Raw genomic sequence first — 6,506 nt, forward strand, 5'->3', positions numbered from 1 at the left:
CACGGAAACGCCGTTTACCTTCCCGCTGTAGCGGTTCCTATTTATCTACTTGCATTTTGACGTGCTTTCAAACTGCTAGGTTGGCAGGAGCTGGGACCAAGCAACGGGAGCTCACTCCGTCACAGGGATTCGAACCGCCGACCTTCTGATCAGCAAGCCCTAGGCTCAGTGGTTTAGCCCACAGTGCCACCTGGGTCCTTTAGGCACTAGGTAAAAACATTCCTCTTCAAACAGGACTTCACATCCAAAACCGTTTTAAATGTGTTGGGGTGTGTGTGTGTGTATTTGTTGCTTTTCATCGAATTTCTATTAAGTATTTTGTGGTTTTTATATTGTAATTTGATGTTGTGAGCCGCCCTAAGATCTACGGTTGAAGGACAGTATAAACATTAAATACTGTAAATAAATGGAAGGAAATCAATTTTTATATATAAATCCAGACAGAGTTTCATAAAAGTGAACATCAAACCCGGTACCTCTGTTTTTGAATTTCTCCTTACAAAACTCGAAGAAAGCGACCCCCCCCCCAAAAAAACACTGTATAGCAACATAAACATGTCGTAACACCTCACCCATCGCTCTCGTTGCACAAATGCTGGAGTTAGAGGGACCGTTCTAAAACGAGAATGGAATTTGTCATAGACATGGCGGAGAAACACCCCTGCTAATCTTCATTATCAGCCCCATACCAGAGCATACTGAATGCACTTGGATGAAGAGATATGAAATGTGTCGGTCTGTGGGTCAAGGCTGGAGGAGACATGAAAGGATGTTTGGCATTGTAGCAGGATTACCGGGTGAGAGTTACTGAGCAGAGAGTACTTGAAGCACGAGTCTGGTTTTGCTATTTACACTTCCCTGCATTATTGGCTTCAGGTCTCAGTAGCCTGGTGTTTGCTCCCTATCTTCCTTTAGAGTAAGTGATGGGATCTCAAGGCCTCTGTGCAAGCCTGAGCAACCTACCACGAGACATCTCACAGATTAAAATAGGCCCGCTAATGAGTTGCTTATTGGAATGATAAAAATTACATCGAGCGGCAAATCCGCTCCACTTCCTGGTGGGGCGGAGTTGCGGTGGACCACGTGGCCACCCTCTCCCCTCCGGTGGCGGGGACGTTGTTCCGCACTGCCCGGGGGGTGGGATCCTGGCCTCGTCATCCACCGCCAGCCAATCGGCTGGCCGGGGGGGCGTGGCCAGGACCAGTTTAATCTGAAGCATGAGCTGAAAGACTCCCTTTCGGCTCACGTTCTCAATCTCCCACCCTCCCTCCCTTTTTGCAGGTTTGTTCTTTAATGGCCTTGCTATGGACCTCAGTTGGTCACCGTTGAGGGGCCTGGTAGGATTTTTTGTACTTGGCAGATTGGCTCAGGCCATTTGGTTTTCGCCTACCTCGTAGCAATCATCACAACTTTATAAGGTCTTGCGGTTAGGCATTGGGTGACCTCCTGATGGGGGAGGGGAGGCCTGGCCATCGCCTGCCCCTCCATGCTTAGGTGTATTCCGTTAAAGGAATCCGGGGGTGTGGATCTTGTCTGAAGCCCGGAGCAATGCTAGGGGCATGCCACGACCCTTCCGGGAACCCAGGGGGGAGCTAGAGTTGGTTTGCATCCTCCTACCGGTGGTTTACCCTCCTGCGTAGCGGGCAGGAGTCAGATATAGCCTGGTCTACTCAATGCCTAAGCCAATACCGCTCACATTCTGTAACCAATAAAGTTGTGACCAAAATTTGCCCAATAATATTAACCTTACATCATGTGTCCTAGTGTTTTCATTCCTCCTTGAGGGGGTGGTTACGGGGTCTCGACACGCAGCTCGCCCAGCCCTGATTTTGCACACATCAGGGCTTCTGTAGCTCACGAGGCTTTTGGGCAGTGGCGGTCTTCCTTGTGGTCCAGAAGCTAAACAGAGCTGAGAGTTTGTGACGGATCCCAGTCTTCCAGAGAATCTACCCCAGGTTTTATAATCGGAAGAACTAGGGAATGGGCTGGGCTGCATGCTGTGATGTGAGCAAACAGAGAGATAAACTTTCTAGGTTGTATAATTTTTTAAAAGTGTAACGGCTCTATTATGCCTAAAGGAGTATCGACATACTACACTGGTAAATAAATGCTTCTTATGAGTGTATATATGGAGATTTGTTTGCGCAAAACAGCAAGTGTGTGTGTGTGTGTGTGTGTGTGTGTGTGGACTCTTCCCACATTCCCCAGCAACCCCTTCTCCAGCTTTTATTTCTCCCAACTGGGATTATTTCTGGTGTTGTGGCCAATGGGAATATGTGTGGGTGGAATGGCAGTGGGGTGGGGGGAAGCATCAGGAGGCAAACGTGGTTAGGAGCTAAAAACACGAACCACACTAAAATGCAGACACAAAGGTGCACCTCATTTCTTGCAATGTGCCATTGATCTGTTGCTGCTGCGCACCGAGTACCTGCTCATGCAGCCAGCAGATAAAAACTAATCATAGAATCATAGTATTGTAGAGTTGGAAGGGGCCATGAGGGTCCTTGAGTTCAACCCCCTACAATGCAGGAATATTTTTTTCCTTACGTGCGGCCCAAACCCACGGCCCTGAAATTAAGAATTGCATGCTCTACCACCTGAGCTATCCTACAAGAATTTGTCTTTTTGTTTTGCAGTTTAAACTGCCCATGTAGGGTTCTAAATACCTAAGACCCATGTGGCCTTGGGTTCTAAATCCATAGATTCAGATTAATTAGAGACCCTTGAAGTCCTTAGATTGCATCCATGGCAATGGACATGTCTAACTCAAGCTGCTTGCTAAGAAAACCTGTAGTCCTTTCTGTGGGGTTAAAAAATCTAGCAACTTCCTGCGTAGAGGAGTATCCGGCTTAAGTCTTTGAGGCGTTAGATGGGCTCAGTATTTTGACTGCGGTGAGTGTTGCTGGTAATAAATCACCGCAATGGGGGAGGGGAGTTGAGGGATTATCTGAGTGCATGTACCTTCCCTTGTGATGAGGCACTTCGAGCACGTGGCTCACACTCCCATAGACGGTGTAATCCTTCCCTTGTCAGCACTGTGCTATGGGTTGGGTCTGGTCTTTATCATTCCGCAAACTTCCATCTGTCAAGGGATGCTTAATTTGCAGCTTATTTGCACATTTACCCCAAGGCTGTCTAAATTTAAGAGCTGCCAGTTGTTGAGCGTGTTCAGCTGAGGGGAGCGAGGTGGTGAAAGGTGGGGGTGGGGATTAGAGATCTGGTGTTTCATCCACTATTTTGCCCGGTTTATTTTCCTTTAAATGTGTACTTCCCAATATGACTCACCAAAGCCCTTGATTGTTATCTGAAGGAGGAGATGGGTTGGCCAGTGTTCTGGTGAAAATGAGTGCCGTTCGGAACTAATTCACAAGAGAGTGCGTGTGACACTATATGGTCATTTGTTGGGCATTTTATGATGTTACCATTTTGTAGTGCTTAAATTACTTTACTTTAGGGACGCGGGTGGCGCTGTGGGTTAAACCACAGAGCCTGGGGCTTGCTGATCAGAAGTTTCAAATCCCCGTGACAGGGTGAGCTCCCATTGCTCGGTCCCAGCTCCTGCCCACCTAGCAGTTCAAAAGCACGTCAAAGTGCAAGTAGATAAATAGGTACCGCTACAGTGGGAAGGTAAACGGCATTTCCATGTGCTGCTCTGGTTCGCCAGAAGCAGCTTTGTCATGCTGGCCACATGACCTGGAAGCTGTACGCCGGCTCCCTCGGCTAATAACGCGAGATGACCGACCAAGAGTCGGTCACGACTGGACCTAATGGTCAGGGGTCCCTTTACCTAATTACTTTATTTTACACCACCATATGTTCTGTATAGATCTTTCACCTGTTACTTTGCTTTCACCTCCATGATTTTGGCTAATGAGTTGGCTGTTTACAAATACATAGAAGAAAACATATGTTTGCAAAAGCAGCGGCCAACTTGGTAGCCCTACAGTTGCTGTTGGGCTACAACTCCCATCAGTTTATTGTCATTTTGAAGCAATTTGCAAGGAAGAGTCATGAGTAACCATGACACAGCAGTAGACAGCTGTTTGCACAGGCTATTCCTCTCAACATTTTTTTTTTTTAGTACAGAAACAATGTAATTTAAGTTACAGGTAGGTAGCCGTGTTGGTCTGGGTCGAAGTAAAATAAAAAATTTCCTTCAGTAGCACCTTAAAGACCAACTAAGTTTTTATTTTGGTATGAGCTTTCGTGTGCATGCACACTTCTTCAGATACAGTGAAATAGGAGTCCCCAGTCCCCAGTGCCTGGGGACTCCTATTTCACTGTATCTGAAGAAGTGTGCATGCACACGAAAGCTCATACCAAAATAAAAACTTAGTTGGTCTTTAAGGTGCTACTGAAGGAAATGTAATTTAAGTTGTGGTTTTGGCCTTCTGATAACATTGCATTAGGAGAAGGGCACAGAAATCAAATAATCAAATAACTGCCTTGCTCATCAAAAAGGGAGCAGACAAACAAGTCTTGCTCTACCGTACTGGTCATACTGAGATTGCTAAGCTGTTCAGAAACATATTTTTCGTAGTAAACCTTAGGAGATAAAATGAACTTAATAAATATTTAGCACCTATCATTTATTCAGTATTTGCTTTAAAAAAAAAAAAAAAAAAACCCCGCTCATGATTAATTCAGGACACATCTTAAGATATTATATACATATTTCAGTGTTCTTTAAGGGGCTGATATACAGACATGATTTTATAACACGATTAAGTTGTTGTATAAATCAGGAATGTGGTCTTCCACATGTTGTTGGACTCATGGTTCCTCACCCCAATGTAAATTATCACACATATGTGCAGGTGCACAGACACACTGGTAACCCTCCAACCATGGAATGATTTCTGTGAGCTGATGTGTGATGTGGATATTTTTGAGGCAAAATAATAAATCCAAATTACTCCTGGGGGGCCTTGTTTGGTAAACAGGTACTTTTATTTTTTAAAAAAAACATTGATTCATTCACACAAACTATATCCACAAGTAATCACTTACGAGAACCTTCTTGAGAACAGTCCTAAAAACCCCATCATCATCATAATCATCATCATGTGGCATGCCTTAACTCCTTGGTGAACAAGTGTAGGTATTGTTTTTGTAAGGCGCTTTGAGGTATTGTTACAATCGAGTGGGATAGATGATAGACGATAGATGATGGATAGATGGATGGATGGGATGGACGGACAGCCAGCCAGCCAGCCAGCCAGAGAGATGATAGATAGAGATAGATGATAGACAGATAGATAGATGATAGATAGATAGATAGATAGATAGATAGATAGATAGATAGATAGATAGATAGATAGATAGATAAGCAAACAATTTCATTATCTGACTCACCAAAAAAACCTATACAGTGGGACCTCGGGTTACAGATGCTTCAAGTTACAGACTCCGCTAACCCAGAAATAGTTGTTGTTTAGTTGTTTAGTCGTGTCTGACTCTTCGTGACCCCATGGACCAGAGCACGCCAGGCACTCCTGTCTTCCACTGCCTCCCACAGTTTGGTCAGACTCATGTCTGTAGCTTTGAGAACACTGTCCAACCATCTCATCCTCTGTCGTCCCCTTCTCCTTGTGCCCTCCATCTTTCTCAACATCAGGGTCTTTTCCAGGCAGTCTTCTCTTCTCATGAGGCGGCCAAAGTATTGGAGCCTCAGCTTCAGGATCTGTCCTTCCAGTGAGCACTCAGGGCTGATTTCCTTCAGAATTCCTCGGGTTAAAAACTTTGCTTCAGGATGAGAACAGAAATCGTACGGCGGCAGCGCAGCAGCAGCGGGAGGCCCCATTAGCTAAAGTGGTACCTCAGGTTAAGAACAGTTTCAGGTTAAGAACGGACCTCCAGAATGAATTAAGTTCTTAACCCGAGGTACCACTCCATTTGCAACAAGGAACTGTGGCTGGTCACATGAATGTGAATTCCACAGGAGGTCTCATGGTGAACTGCTGTGTGGGCTCAGTCCTGGAGATTTTGTGAGAAAAGGACAATTGGGCATGTTCATTTCCGCTCCAAAAGGTTCATGACTAAATTGAGGGCAGCCATTATGCAAAAACCTGGACAGTGTGGTGTTCCTGTGGTCATTTATATCCCCGGTGCTACTCAGCTAGCAGCTCTTTTACTGGACATCTCATCCTCTGATCTTTAGCAAGTTCCCATAAACACCCGCAGACCCTATACAGCAGCAGCTAATATTTTACATGTCAAAGAAAATCTTGCACTTCTGCTTTTTTTTTTTTGCTTCCCCCCCCCCCTCCATATACATGGTGAGAAGACCCAGCTGAGAAGAAAAGGAGAAACTCGAGGACATTGCCAAGAATGTACTAAAATCTCCACAAAATGCATCTTTTAATCACAGAATGGCTCTGCAGCAAAGGAAGGAACATTCCCCCCCACCCCCTTAAACTTTTCTTTTGTTTAAATTTCCCTGTGGATACATTCTGAGAGGATCGTTTACTCTTCTGCACTTTTGTTCACAAGTGAAAAAATATGCA

The sequence above is a fragment of the Zootoca vivipara genome, chromosome 3 (genome assembly GCF_963506605.1).
Source record: "Zootoca vivipara chromosome 3, rZooViv1.1, whole genome shotgun sequence".
Taxonomy (NCBI): Eukaryota; Metazoa; Chordata; class Lepidosauria; order Squamata; family Lacertidae; genus Zootoca; species Zootoca vivipara.